General features: G+C 38.5%; 1 pseudogene; it reads right to left on the reverse strand.

The window, feature by feature from the left end:
• Positions 1–1,093: 1,093 nt before the first annotated feature.
• LOC137297361 (uncharacterized) lies at positions 1,094–2,640 on the reverse strand (annotated as a pseudogene).
• Positions 2,641–17,090: the final 14,450 nt, after the last annotated feature.

The following is a 17,090-nucleotide window of genomic DNA, read 5'->3' on the forward strand; positions in this document are numbered from 1 at the left end:
TCACATAAACTTGCCCAGTCACCAACTACAGATTATATATATACGTAAGCCTATGAATTCCTGAATCTAAATTCTTGGAGGAATATAAAACCACAATGCCAACACAATTTTCTACGTCATCACAAAGTTGTCACGTGAGATTAGACAAATATGGACCACAACAGACCTTGACCTTTCAGATGGTAGTCAAGCGGATTCGTATAGAGCAATGGTTTGGGTGAAACACGTCTACCGAAATCTCTAGTTTTCCAAAATTGTGGTCAGAAAAAACGTGGCATTTCAGGACCAATTCGCTGATGGGTAAACAGATAAAACTTAAGTATACCATTTGTGTTTCATAACTTATGTCCAGGCAGTGCAGGACTGAAACTATAAAACCCATGCAACTTCACTCTGGTCAACTCTATTTTCATGACTTACGATTATATACCGTGTAATGAGTAAAAGCAATTCAAATATTATACAAATGATATTCACAAGGGTAATGGTGTATCCACAAAGAAAATGGTTACACCGAATTAAACATTAATTACCATTGTACTTAAGAAAACTGGAAGAAATCTTCGAATCATACTTTAGTCTCCCATACTATGTTAAGACATTTAAAAGACACCATTATCACAAGAGCAGACATATATCTCCGAATACGAACCTTCAACGTTCTAACCAGTAAGCACGTGAATTAAGTTCTGTTGTTTTTATTGTTTGTGACTATTGTAATGTGATGCCATGTGACGTCTTGATCGAAGTTTATTGAACACCAGTCGAAATGACCCGGCCCCGTACCACACAGCGATGTAAGGCTTTTAAAGGTTTACCACAGTCATAGTTCTCTGGTCATTTTGTGGACCTACGCCTTAGAAAACAGTATTTTTCATAACAATATAATCACAATGTGTAGCACAGGCAGAAGCTTCATGTGACTGCCAATCACAGAATAACCTCCTTGTCAATTTCATTTTTGAAAAGATTCCTAACACAGGTGACCAATTTACATTGGACGACAAGCCCGTAATTAATTGTCAATAGTCGGACATATCTTTGATACTATTACCACCAGACACCTGGTGTTCTGTACGTATTAGAGCCTGGTTCATCCCACGACTGTGCTGGCAACTACTGGAACAGCTGTACTGACAACGATGGTGCCGACAGTAGATTTTATCATCGCAGCCTCCATTTCCAGATGCTGGAATACGGCAAACACGACATTAACTTTAATGAAACCTAAAAGCTCTATTTGAGCACGCCGTTCTAGGGTTCTTTGGGCAATGTTCGAGGTTGCACTCAGATAATTTTACGTTCCAAGTAGCATGAGTACGATACTCTGTCTGACTGAATTGTTGGAGGAAGGAAGTGAGTTAGTGAGTGAGTGAGTTAATATTTAACGTCACGTCGGCAAGATTGCAGCCATATCGTGACGAGGACATACGTGACATAAAAAAGAATATATATGCATACTATGAAGAACCTGTCGACGAAGGACTGTAAAACCACTAGACTATCACAATTAGTTTTTAAAACTAGCGTGGAAACTTAAAAACTAATATATCACAATTTGGAGGAAGGACGTGTCTATTATAATGTAACAAATAATGCATGAATGTTAGGATTGTCTTTGGTTTGTTAGTGTCGATCACCTTACCCTAATGATCAGCTGATCAAAGCCGTGAACTTCATTGTCCTCAATTTCTGCAAAAAGAAATAAAAATACAGCCAACGACAGTTTCCTTCAATGCACTCAATGACTGGGAAGCAGGTTCCCTACTGACGGATGTAGATTTCAGAACGCATCACAGTAACGAGCTACAGGAGGATATTTCAAAGAGTGCTGCAGAGTAGAGCAGCTGGAGAATATCCTGGGAAACAGTATACGGAAATGCTATACATAAGCAAGAGGAGATTCTGGATTTCTCTTCTCTTGACAGATGATGGAAGGTTGGGGCAAGAAGTAGAGAAGTTGTAATACTCTGGAAAAGACCAAACCCTTTCCAAACCCCACCCCACCCATAGTCGTTTGAAAACACTTCTCAAACCAGAGTTGAAAATATGTTTCCAGCTATATTAAGGGCATGTGTTTATGGGTCATATTATTTGGTGGTGGATTATATTGGGAAATGCCCTCTACATTTCATAAAACAAAAACGTCTTGAAAGCTGTGATGAAGACTTGCATGTTGTAATCCTCCTGAAATCTGATGAAGTGTAGCCTCTGCTGGAATCTTGTAATATCGGTGGACTCTTGTATTAGGATTTCCGATTAAATGGAAACATCTCGGCAGTCATAAATCTTGGATTTTACTCCTGATGAACGTTTAGCAACTTTCCTAACATTTGCTCTTAATGAAAACGTTATCCCATGTTTCTCCCAGGAAAAAAACCCAAAAATGACACAGGATATTCCTGTCCAGTATTTGTGTATTTGTGGATTATGTACATACGTGACATGAGGTCAAAAACGGCTGCGCAGCCCTTCTGGTCGATGTACTGAGTGAGGATATTGTGTTCAGCAGCGTACAGGATCTCCAAGAACACCTGCATGTCTGCTTGAGATAGATCATCCTCACCCTTGTGTGAAAGGTGAAGTTCTCACAAACTGGTCGGAGCCACTCTGTCGCTTCTGAGTAAAAATATCACGCATCTGTTGGTTTTACACACTGGTATAGCATTCCCAGAAAATATTGAGAAACTTCAGTTGGCAAATATCTAATACATAAACATAAACTAAAGAAGTCTTTTTTTGTGAAAGAATATGTTGAGATAGGATTCTCTTGCGGTCTTCGTGTCTTTTCAGTACTTTGTAACACCTACTTGCCCTGCAATACATGACTGAATGTACCTAGGTACACTACCGATCAAAGTTTGCTGGAAAACGTGGAACAGCGTATCCCAACATTCGACCACTTCTTCCTTCATATCCTCAATATTACTAAGGCCCATTTGGTTTATTCTAACGTCAACATTTTGTTCCTTCGTCAATTTACAGTGGAACCATACAACGGCGTCCCTCCCCGTGATGATATCGAACTGCACATGCGAAATTTCGGGGTTGTCTTTGGCGTTGGTATAGATAAATGTTTTGCTTCACAAATCAATACATGTGCTGCGAGAGACATAGTCGCTTCACCTTTGTCCATTATTGCCGCCATAGCAAAACGTGTCCTCACAGCTCCAGGTCCCACTTGTATACTTACAACACACTTAAGTCTGGTACAACACACTAAAGTCTGGTACAACACACTAAAGTCTGATACAACACACTAAAGTCTGGTACAACACACTAAAGTTGGGTAAAAACATAAATGACTACTGTGTGAGTACAATCCAGCAGTAATGCACTGTATTGTATCATGTAATTATAAACAACCAAAACCATTCCATAATATATATTTATATAGCCCTGAGTTCTAGCTCGCCTGCACAGAAGCACATTGTTTTTCCTTCGCATCAGAGGCACTTCTTATGATCTCTACTGACAGTAGAATCCACTGTACCGTGATAGACGAGGAATGACAGGACGAATCACACCAGTTCGATATTCATCTTTCTTTCACGTTGCTGATTTGTATTTATCTATCAAACAGGAATAGCTGTTTATAGAGATATGATTCTATCAAGTACATTAACCACTTAATCCCTGTCTCAGAGATGAACCCTTTATGAAGTTAATTGCTGATTGTTTACAGAAAATAATGTCAGATGGATTCTGAAAAACCCCACCGTAACATTACTGGAATATTGCTAACGCGTGGTAAAGCTAAATCCGCTCGCCCAATATGTTGGATAAGAATTTCTACCAGGATTTTATAGGTAGAAAAGGGTTTGCCAAGGCGTTTAACACACGTTTTAGGAATAATGATGACCTGATGTAGTGCAATAACAGTCCTAAAACTATTATGTTCCACTGATTTACAAATCTGAACTAAAAACAGAGAAAGTTAGTGAGAGCACATCATCCGTTTTTCTACATAGATCTAAAGATAAAGTTGATTGGTTGTTGTTTACCGCTGCTATATTCCAGATATAAATAACCGAGTCTGGACCAGACAATCCAGTGATCATCATTATGACATGTATTATGAGGGATGCGATGACATGTGTCAATCAAGGTAACAAGCGTGACCACTCGATCCTGTTAGTCGCCTCTTACGACAAGCGTGGGTTGTTGATGGTCGATTCTAACCCGGATCTTCAAGGGTTCATAACGATTGTCAGAATATTATCCTCACGAATGTTTACTATATCCTATTTATACTCTATCCTGCAAATATTCTACAAGTGTCTGCAGTATGTGTGGTAAACTCAAGCATGCTCTTTCTGCCAAAATATCCCCATGGGCGTCACACGACCTTTGCTAAATGTCAGGCTTACATCGTTCGAGAACTGGATAAAGCGTTCGAACAAGTTTATAGTAGACACGAGAGCAGGTCTAAACCTAGCGCATCAGTGACGAAAGGATGCAAATTCTGTTTTAAACCATATACTCTTTCTGGGACAAACAATTATACGCATTCCATGGCGAACACCTGTTACCATCACAATTTAATCGTGATTTACGGACAGTTCCTCAGGATAGCGTTGATATCGTAAAGTCGAGCTTTCTTAACATTTTGGAAAATAAATTTGTTGCTTCTTGTCCTTAATTTACCTTCCAGTTACTGACCGAGTGATTGTAGGTCGTCAGCCTCTTAAGAATTAGTAAACCCTTGAGGTCAGATGAGATGATCCATCAATGTAATTCGAACAAAAAGTGTTTATAATCATTAGAACTATGGTTGTCACAAATCTACTTACACCGAATATGCTTCCTCCCATCAGGTATCAGTTTTAGAATCGGTATTAATATTTGTAGCAGCAGTAGTGGTAGTTGTAGTTGTAGCAGCGGCAGCAGTAGTATTAGTAACAGTCGCACGTAAATACACATATTTGAAGGTGTTGTGTTGTTACGGTTCCATAGGTCTTGTGTTGTTACGGTTCAGCAAGGTAGCCTTCAAAGTGGGGAATGTAGATATATAAAAAATAACGTAACATATCAAACGTAAAAAATGACACGTGTTAATCTCAGACACTGTTTGTAAGAACAATACATGAATCCATCTGATAGGCTTTCGAATAATTAACCTCAGAGTACGCATCGTCATGATCCGACTTGAATTCTATCGGCTGTGGTAACTGTAACACCTATATGTGATCTGTAGTCGGTTATTGGACATGTTTATGTGGGGACAAAAGACATATATATATATATATTATTCAATCTGCAGGTAACTGTAACACCTATATGTGATCTGTAGTCGGTTATTGGACATGTTTATGTGAGGAAACAAAAGACATATATATATATATTATTCAATCTGCAGGTAACTGTAACACCTATATGTGATCTGTAGTCGGTTATTGGACATGTTTATGTGAGGAAACAAAAGACATATATATATATATTATTCAATCTGCAGGTAACTGTAACACCTATATGTGATCTGTAGTCGGTTATTGGACATGTTTATGTGAGGAAACAAAAGACATATATATATATTATTCAATCTGCAGGTAACTGTAACACCTATATGTGATCTGTAGTCGGTTATTGGACATGTTTATGTGAGGAAACAAAAGACATATATATATATATATATTATTCAATCTGCAGGTAACTGTAACACCTATATGTGATCTGTAGTCGGTTATTGGACATGTTTATGTGAGGAAACAAAAGACATATATATATATTATTCAATCTGCAGGTAACTGTAACACCTATATGTGATCTGTAGTCGGTTATTGGACATGTTTATGTGAGGAAACAAAAGACATATATATATATATATATATTATTCAATCTGCAGGTAACTGTAACACCTATATGTGATCTGTAGTCGGTTATTGGACATGTTTATGTGAGGAAACAAAAGACATATATATATATATTATTCAATCTGCAGGTAACTGTAACACCTATATATGATCTGTAGTCGGTTATTGGACATGTTTATGTGAGGAAACAAAAGACATATATACATATATATATATTATTCAATCTGCAGGTAACTGTAACACCTATATGTGATCTGTAGTCGGTTATTGGACATGTTTATGTGAGGAAACAAAAGACATATATATATATTATTCAATCTGCAGGTAACTGTAACACCTATATGTGATCTGTAGTCGGTTATTGGACATGTTTATGTGAGGAAACAAAAGACATATATATATATATTATTCAATCTGCAGGTAACTGTAACACCTATATGTGATCTGTAGTCGGTTATTGGACATGTTTATGTGAGGAAACAAAAGACATATATATATATATATATATATATTATTCAATCTGCAGGTAACTGTAACACCTATATGTGATCTGTAGTCGGTTATTGGACATGTTTATGTGAGGAAACAAAAGACATATATATATATATTATTCAATCTGCAGGTAACTGTAACACCTATATGTGATCTGTAGTCGGTTATTGGACATGTTTATGTGAGGAAACAAAAGACATATATATATATATATTATTCAATCTGCAGGTAACTGTAACACCTTTATGTGATCTGTAGTCGGTTATTGGACATGTTTATGTGAGGAAACAAAAGACATATATATATATATTATTCAATCTGCAGGTAACTGTAACACCTATATGTGATCTGTAGTCGGTTATTGGACATGTTTATGTGAGGAAACAAAAGACATATATATATATATTATTCAATCTGCAGGTAACTGTAACACCTATATGTGATCTGTAGTCGGTTATTGGACATGTTTATGTGAGGAAACAAAAGACATATATATATATTATTCAATCTGCAGGTAACTGTAACACCTATATGTGATCTGTAGTCGGTTATTGGACATGTTTATGTGAGGAAACAAAAGACATATATATATATATATTATTCAATCTGCAGGTAACTGTAACACCTATATGTGATCTGTAGTCGGTTATTGGACATGTTTATGTGAGGAAACAAAAGACATATATATATATATATTATTCAATCTGCAGGTAACTGTAACACCTATATATGATCTGTAGTCGGTTATTGGACATGTTTATGTGAGGAAACAAAAGACATATATATATATATATTATTCAATCTGCAGGTAACGTACCAAAAGTAGCGAAAGTTATAGCACTTTGAAGCATCCATAAAATGCCGTCGGTGCAGAGAGTAAACTACTTTTAAAATGTTTGGCCAATGGAATCACCGAACATTTAATTGTGTTAGCGAAATGAAACAAGAAAATATATGAAAATATACCTAATTCGGGTTACAAAATGATGTGTTAACCTTTGACCATATACAGTTTGAATTGAGCTGATGTTGTTGTTATGTTTGTTACAGGTGCAGATCCTCTTGTTGTCACTGACACGAAACAACATTTAGGATTTGGGAATCGTTATTGGGAATTCGAATCCCGAATCTAAATATCTTTGTTCAGATTCTGGATTCAGCATTCTGTAGTATGTGTGTGTGTTCGTGCGTATGTATGTATGTATGTATGTATGTATGTATGTATGTATGCATGCATGCATGCATGCATGCATGCATGCATGCATGCATGCATGTATGTATGTATGTATGTATGTATGTATGTATGTATGTATGTATGTATGTATGTATGTATGTATGTGTATGCGGGTGTGCGTTTGCGTGTGCGTGTACGAGGTTTCTATATAAATCGAAACGTATGACTGTTTGATTTGATGGTGACAATTTGTCTAAACCTGCAGGCGAATATTCATGAATACAAACATAGACATACGATCAATGAGATGGATAATCTTGTCAAAGGTCTGGGCTTTGGTTAAAGCTGTAAGAGCAGCGGTGCCCTGTTCGGCAGCCATGATGGGTTCCCTGAAGAGTTTTTCAGTTGGGACCATATTGAAGAACTCATGACTCTTCTCTATTTCCTTCAGGTAGTCAGCGAACTTTGAAGGATCGGTGTGGTCGTGATTGTGATCGTGATCGTCGGCCATGACAGTCGTCACTGCCACCAGAACAACAATTAGAAACTTCATTGTCCTGTAGGAGAAAATGAGTTTATTTATCACAACAGAAGCGGTAAATCCCTTGTCTCATTCAAATATAATGTCGATTATACAATTGCGACTATATCAAAAACAAATATTTGTTTCAGCAGTGTTACAGTTGTACGACGTTTCCGTTATTGTACAGACAATCCGGTTATTGTCACCATGTGATCTGATGACAGAGCATGTGTTTATGAATCACTATGTGATAATAACATAATGTTCGCGAAAAGGTGAGCATATCCAGCCCTGTGTTACCAGAGTGTATTTTCTTGAAATTTGGTTACTAACTAATAGATAATTATTATTTGGGTCACAATGTTTAAAGTTTTGAGTGATTGTCATTACGGGTCACATTTCGTATCATAAATGTTCTGTGCTTTTCGTACTTTGGCAGCAGGTTTTAAGATCGCGTTTTCGAGTTACGCTTGACCTGTAGTTCAACCACTGCCTGACTGCTGTGTTACATTCAGTAAAGCTGATTCTCACCTTCAAATGAAGACTTTGGTGATTTGATATTATATTTGTGACAAAGTACTTTAGTTTGGACCCATTTGCATTGTACATGAAACCACTATTGTGAATCTTTTGTATGTGGCCTCTGTTCATGCTAGACATGAAAGGAAAGTTGGCTATAGAAAACATTCCTCTTGCCATACACCCATTTTGTCAGTCCGAATCTGTACACATAGATCTAGATATGAAACAGTTGAGGCAGACTTACTTGTCTTCTTATTTCAAGTTCAGTGGGTAAATCAGTGGAAGGGAATTGGTCATGAGATGATTAATGAATGATGTCAAATCATCGATAAACCTTAATCTTAAGTTAAACGTCTGGGCCAGATTACCTTATTGCCCAGATTCACATCCGTAAAGAAACAGATCCGCCAGGAGAAGCAAAACTGTTGCCCATGGGTATGCCCATTGTAGGCATTTCGCACATTGTTCGCACTTGATAAACGTAGCTATATCTTCATGTGCTTTTCCACATAAGATACTTTTGGCGCAATAATTAACTGTAGGTTAATAAAATTTGCAAGAAATGATAAAATATGTGACAAATATGCCTGGTGTAAGACTGGATATGAAACAGTGCTTGTGTACACAAATATTCAAGGAAATGTAGAATGTATAGATTCTGTATTTTGTTCTCTAAAATGCTGTCTACTTAATATTGAATATGATTTAATGTATTCGCTTGTAACAACAACAATGTAATGTTGATTTTAATGAGTGTTTTGATTGTCCAATTGGAATAAAACAGAGTTGTGTATTAATCCATTCTATTTAGTATTTTTATAAATGAAGTAGCTGCCGCGTGTCATGTTGAAGAGGAGTACAATTATTCCCTGATTTACATGAACTGTTTCTGCTGATGTTCGTTGTGTAATTTCTATATTTCTGATCGTGTAAGTGGGCTACAAGAACAAGTAAATATTATCAGTGATCACTGTTCAACATGGAAGGTCAATGTCTGCCTTTAGAAAGCAAACAAAATTGTCTTCCGTAAAGATTGAAACCTTAAACAATGCGTACATTGGTGTTTTCGTAATGGGACTGTACAATTTGTTTCAGAATATATACATAAATTTGATTATTGCTAGTAATCTTTTACTATTTTCTAGTCATTTTCCGGTACTGATGACCAACTGTCTTTCTACGTTTGCGTTCTTTTGAATGCCAAGAACTTATGTGTTTAGCTCAGCTGTTATACTCTCTGAGCCAATCATTAAATGCTGTATATCGTCGGCGTACTGCCCTAATTTGTGCTCTGTATGTTATGAATAAATGCCATTAATCGTTGTATTGTCTCTAATCATTTTTGCCGCTTATTCTGCAACAAAAAGAAATAAATATGGGGAGACTGGATCCCCCTGTCCACAGGATCTACCATTGTCAATGAATGAAGAAAGGTGGTCATTTTGTATGACACAAGAAGTTGCATTACAAATCAAAACATGTATCCACTTAATCATGTAAGGACCAAAGCCAAACATTTCCAAAACTTTAAGTGATAAAGATTTTAAATCTATAGAAAGTAGCATATCTTTCTTATCCTTAGATTTTGTTTCCAGGATAATGTCATCTATTAATCTTATGCTACCTGTTTGAGAATAAATCCTGTCTGGAATAAATCCTGTTTGATTTTCGTGTATCAAAAAGTCTTAATTCTCTTGGTAATACATGTGCTAATAATCTTGTATAACAATTTAAAAGGGTGATAGGTGACCAGTTTTATGATAGGTTCTATCTTTGGTTCCTTCAGGCAAGCATGTTATAATTCCTCTGTTAATGTTCAAACTCAAACAGCCATTATTAAATGATTCGCTAATAAGCCTGTGCACCCAAATATTTAATTCTTTTCAAAAGAAACCATGAAAACTCAATAACTCGAGCTTTAGGATTTGGGTGTTTTTATTCCTTTTACATGAGCTTTTGAGACCTCACTCAATGTACTTTGTTTTTCAAGATCAACTCTTCTTCGTTTATGTAGAGAAGGGACAGAAAAGGAAATTCTGAATTTTCTCTCCTGAAGCTCTGTCATTTTGGGAATACAATTTTTATAAAATATTCTTTGTTCTTCTAAGATTCTTTTACCGTCTCATTTTCCCCTTATCGTGTATTAGTTGATTGATCAGCTTGCCTGTGTAATTTCGGTTTGACAGAAATATTTTGTAGGCCTTTCATCCACCTCGTACCACGTTATCCTGTTTCTTATTTAATTCTCTCTAGTTCTTCCCTAAGTTTTTCGATTTCTTCTTGACGTTTTGTAAGTTCCTTTAAATTTTCTTCCTAAATGTTTTGAAAATGTTCCCTAATTTTGCTTTCAACTCCACCGGTTTTTCTTTAAATATTGAAGACATGGATATCGATTGACCTCTCACTTTCGTAAGAACCGTTTCCAACAACAAAGTGTAGCTCATGCTTAATTCTAGATTCTTGTCACTAATATCTTTTATTTCTGGATGGATGTTTCAATTTAAATATTCTTGTTTCACTTTTTTCAAGATACCCCTTACCGGTTTCTTTAGATAGGGTATTTCAACCGTGGGAGAATATCACATTCTATGTATAGCTTGGTCTTCTGTGCAGGAATTTCTTCCACCATAGTAAAGCGTCTTGAATCTTGTTTATATTGTGTCCAAATATCCAATAAATCATTGTTCTTTATCACATCTAAAACCACCTGCCTTGCTTTAGGGTCGTTAACATGGCGATACTATCTCTAGATCCATTGAAGGGTCAAGTACAAAATTGCCGTCTCCACACAATACCAAGGAATCGTTTTCGAAGCTATCAACAGTCCTAAAATATCTCATGAAACGTTGCATCGTCATTATTTGGGCTTAGATACGTGAGCGGGCGAATATGATACCATCAGTTGAAATATCAGCAATAATAAAATTGCCATTTGGATATTTCATTGTACTATGTATTTTAACTTCAGTATTAGTATGAAAAAGAATAGCAGTCGCTCTTGCATTAGATCTGTAGGGGGCGATAATGCACTCCAATCCCCATTCATTTCTCATCACTTGTTTATCTTTTTTGACAATGTGAATATCTTGTAAACAACTGATTAGCAATGTTTTCTCCTTCAAATGTTCATAAATGTCTCTGCGCTTATTTTTCTCTCCGAAGCCCTACAGTGTGCGACACTATTTTAATTATGTTATTCTTGGTCATATTGGGCAATGTCAAATATATCTATAAGTTCTGAAACATCTATTGCAAGACGTCTTGTTTGAATGGCTAAAGCATAGCGTGAAGTACCTACAGATATGAATTTTATAGTTAATAAACACAAGTAAAAGAACAAAAGACAAAGTATATTAAAGCCAAGAAGAAACTTCGAGGCGACGCTTTTTGGCCTAGGTTTACCCAGCTAATAAGTTGAAACGTAGTTATGGAATTATATGTTACTGTATTTTCAAATTTTGAATATAATAACACAAATTCACTCAATACATATTATTCACAGGGTGTTTGACGAACCTCGTGTCATCTTATTGCTTATCCAATGACATAATTTACAAAGAGCAGAAGGGGGCGAGAAAGGGATGTTGGGGGTGCAAGGATCAACTTCTTGTACAGAAAATGATTTTGGAAGAGGCTAAAACGTATCATCGCAACCTCTCCATGTGCTGGATAGACTACAAAAAGGCATATGACTCTGTCCCTTACGAATGGATTCTGAAGTCTCTTCAGTGTATTGACCTCCCTGAACGACTACTTGATTTACTCAAGTCTTTAATGAGTTGCTGGTCGACACAACTTGAGAAGTACCCGCAAGGAGAGGTGCAGACTTCAGAATCTATTCCAATCAGAAGGGAATTTTCCAGGGGGACTCCTTTAGTCCGTTTTTTCTGCTTGTCTCTAAATCCTTTGAAGTTTCTGCTCAATAGGGAGGAGGGCTACCATGCCGGACCTCCTGAGCACAGATCCCCAACACCTCTTACTCATCTCCTATACATGGATGATATCGACAAAGGAGAGACCAATTTGAAACAACAGGTTCTCCTTCTCCTTTTGTAGTGATATTGGCAAGACATTTGAACTTGACAAATGTAATACTCTTCATCTGTAACGTGGCAAGGTAACCAATTATGGATCGGTCAGGTTACAAGGGGCAGGAGTGCAAGTTCGAGACAAGCTCCAGAATGCCCATATTCAAGATAAACTTCGGGCCGAGTATAAATCTCGTTTGAAGAAAATCTGGAGCTCTAAATGCCCAAAAGAAGGTCAAAGCCACCAATACTTTTGCTGTGTCAGTCCTCTCCTATTCCTTTGGGGTAGTTGATTGGACCAAACAAGACATCCAGAGTCTTGACCGTCTGACCAGAAGGATCATGTTTGATAACAGAGCACACCACCCTCGTTCCTCTCTTAATCGTTTATATATCCCAATTAAATCAGGAGGTTGGGGTTTGATTAACGTGGAGGCTTTTCATGATAGAATTTTACTGTGCACTTTGGCACATATTTATTTATTCATATTTATTTATGATCTTCTGGTGATGCACGTCAGGAGTCACGATGAAAGCAAAGAATTCCTCAACTATTTTCAGCGTGCCAAGGTTGTTGGACACAATCTGAATTTTGAGGTTGAATTTGTTGATGGTGATGTACTGCCGGACGGCACAGCGATGGCAGTAAACCAGGTGAAGTCCTTTACCAAGTCTGCCCAGAGTCGGTCCTTTGTGGAGAGGCTGTCTGAGAAGCCATTACATCATGTGTACGTACATGTGTGGAACAGAGCAGCAATCCAACCGACTCCTTCACCTGGATGAAGTCGGCTGGTCTCAAATGTGAAACTGAGGGCTTCCTTTTTGCTGCTCAGGACCAGTCACTTAGCACTCGCCATCGTCAGAATGTGATTCTTAATCAAAATGTGAACATGAAATGTCGTCTTTGCAATGAATTTACAGAGACTGTCCAACACCTTGTCAGTGGATGCCCTTCCTTGGCACAAACAGCATATCTTAAAAGACATGATGGCATGGGTCGCTGCTTTTACTATCGTCTCCACCATGCCTGTGGCTTTGACCCCGAGGTCCATCCATGGTACGACCCTGAACATGTCAAGGGTGTCCTGGAAAATTATGCTTTTAAACGTCTCTGGAATAGGCCAATATACAGTCTGAGACGAATTCCAGCCAACAAACCTGATCTTGTCCTTTTTGATAAAGCCAATGAAATTATTTTTATCATTGAATTTAATTTTCTGTCCCTTTTGACAGCCATGTGATGGCAAGATTCAGGAAAAGCATGATAAATGTGCGGACCTCGCCTTTGAAATGTCTTGCTTGCATCCCAAGTACACAGTCGTCAGGCTCCCCATTGTTCTCGGTGCCCTTGGTTTGGTACCACCAGATCTCTTGGCGCAGATCAGGAGATTGCCCGGGTTCTCTACCGGGAGACAATCTGGGTACTGCAGAAGGCTGCAGTGTTGGGGAGCCTTCATATTCTCAGGAAAGTTCTTGGTGGGTTCGACTAGGCAGTGTTTCCCGGGAGAAGTCCCATTCGTTGTTTGGGCTGAGTGTAGAGGGGATGAGGGTCCTGAGCTGGTGATGAGCTTTACCAGCCTGACTGTGCCAGGATTACCCGAACCCTCTCTGCTGCATTCTATCCTAATCTGTTAAACATAATAATGTAGTTTCTAATAACTAGCTTCCATAAGAACAAAGCTCAAAGCGCAACATGAAATAAACTAGAACGCATTATAAAAGACAGGACATTTGACGGAGAATGTGAACACTAGTGAGTCTGTATGCAGATTGGGATTTATACATAATGGATGGTGAATGGATGAGTTTTCAGCTGCAATTTAAAATAGCCAAATGATTTGATTGATCTCATTTCTAAGGGAGGTCATTCTGCTTTGGAAGGTCATTCCAAAGCAGTGTTGCAGCAGTTCTGAAAGCCCTAAGTCCATATCCTTTCAGTCTGTAAGGTGAGACTTTCAGAAGATCTAGGCTCCGAGAGCGCAGATTTCTTGATGACCGATGTTCGCACAGCTTTACTGAATATAACACAGCGAGCGGTCAGGCAGCGGTTATGAAGATCAAGCGTTGACGGAGGCAGGCTGATATGTATACTCCAGTCATCCATATGTATACTGAACTACAAAAGAAACGTCGCACTTTTCAAAGTCATTTTACTCACACCTGATGTGGAATTTGATAGGTTGACTCACAGTTTATGCTATTGTAACATTACAAATATGACATTGACCATTCATAACACATCATTTTAAAGAAATGAGATTTCTGAGTAGGATTCAAACTCATACCCTTTCCGTGAACATGGTAATGCTCTCGAACGCAACTTTCTGAAAAGCATGATGCACGTGCAAATCCCTGGTCTAGTGGGTATAAAAAGGACCCCAAACCATCATCCTGTCATTCGATTCCTGATCACTGTCACCATGCCACGTTTGACTCGAAATCAGAGGGAACAAGCCATCGGACGTCTTCACGCTGGTCAACGTCCACGGGTCATTGCCAACGACTTCAACTGACAGTCGAGAGACTGCTGGAGCGGTACAATGCAATCAACAGCACTAACGATCGTCAGCGCAGTGGCCATCCCAGGGTAACAACAGCACGTCAAGATCGTCATCTTCATCGGGAGCACTTGCAGGATCGCTTCCGCACAGCGACAGAATCGGCTCGAGCGACTGTTTGAACCCACAACAGACCCATTTCTGCAGCAACAGTTCGTCGTCGGCTGAGAACTTTCAACCTGGCCTGTCGACGTCCTGCTCAGGGTCCTGTCCTGACAGTTCGACATCGTCGGGAACGTCGTCTGTGGGTCCAACAACATCGGAACTGGCGCTATCAGCAGTGGGGGACTGTCATCTTTTCAGACGAGAGTCGTTACTGCATATCCGTGGCAGATGGCAGAGCTAGAGTTTGGAGAAGGAGAGGTGAACGGTACATTGATGCATGTCTTATGGAGAGGGACTCGTGGGGAGGACCAAGCATCATGGTTTGGGGTGGCATTGGACTGAACCACAAACGTGGACCCCAGGTCTTGCAGAATATTGGTCCAGGTCGAGGAAATGGAGTGACTGCTGTCCGTTACATGGATCAAGTGTTAAGACCGCACGTTGTGCCACATTTCGCCCGTCATCCAAACCACGTGTTTCAAGAGGATAATGCACGTGCTCACACAGCCAGGATAACGAGGGACTTCTTCCAACAGCACAACATCAGCACATTTCCCTGACCTGCTCTAAGTCCAGATCTAAACCCAATTGAGCACCTATGGGATGAAATTCAGAGAAGGATGAATGACCTTCGACCAAGGCCGACAACTGCTGCAGAACCCACGGCAGGTTTTCTCAGAGTGTGGAATGCTATCCCCATGGCCTTCATCAACCACTTGATACACTCCATGTATAGGCGTTGCATGGCAGTTATCAACGCAAATGGTGGCCACACACGCTACTGACTTCAACCCTGAACGTCAAGGACATGACCTCAGCATGTGGCACCATGTGTTGTCAGACTTGTTTCTGGAGTACTTGTTAATCAACAGGACAAAACAGTTCCTTCAATTTCAACCTTAAATAGGAAATATGTTTCCACATAAATAAAACAGTTTGCAATACATACATGTACGACGTTTCTTTTGTAGTTCAGTGTATTTCCGTGTCCGACAACACGCAAACTAGTCTTTATGTATAAAGTCAACATTCCCTGAAAGATCGAGCACATACATCCATCGACATCACCGTAGAATCTTCAAGCTGTCTCCTGGAAGTAACACAAATAATCAAAAGGGGAGGTAACTCTAAGGCACTTTCTTAAAGCCCTTAAAATAATGAAAATTTATGAAATGTGACCCATAATAACTATTACTTATAACGTTAAACGTTGTGACCCAATACTGAGTATTACTTAATTAATAATACAATTTATAGAAAATACATTCTCGTAACAATGCCTTGATATTAGACAGGTATCATCGAATTTCAAATTCGAGCAATGGTTATCAGTATGATGTTACCCCACATATACAGGTTACAAAATAACATGAATCAAAATGGCCTTATGGAATGGATGTTCAAATACATCCGTTTTGTTGTTCGTTTGGTTTGTAGTTTTCCTTAATGGAAGAAAACCTTTTACAAAAAGAAAAGTACCTTCTGAATTCCGACAGATGATTTAGACTATTGATCCCATCATTAACTTTACCAATGGTAATATCACATTGGTGTTAAAGTGGAAAAGGGTATTGATGAATGTTTTGCAATTGGTTTGAACATATGGAAACGTCCCAAGCGGAACAAAATATTTAATCAAAAGTTAAACCTATCCTTCGCCATGGATGTGAAATATGGGAAGCGATTATTGGTGGTCTGAACTGGTTCAATGTACATGTGACGTGCCACCTACTAGACTTCCGCACAAGGCTTACCAAACGTCAGTTAATCTTTACTCAGTAAGTAGGCAGAACTGGATAATGTTAGACATATCATGGCTTTAGTTCGGATCTTGAGTCTACGAATACGAGGGATGTGGGAATTGTTAACAAATTA

The sequence above is a fragment of the Haliotis asinina genome, chromosome 9, assembly GCF_037392515.1.
Source record: "Haliotis asinina isolate JCU_RB_2024 chromosome 9, JCU_Hal_asi_v2, whole genome shotgun sequence".
NCBI classification, from domain to species: domain Eukaryota; kingdom Metazoa; phylum Mollusca; class Gastropoda; order Lepetellida; family Haliotidae; genus Haliotis; species Haliotis asinina.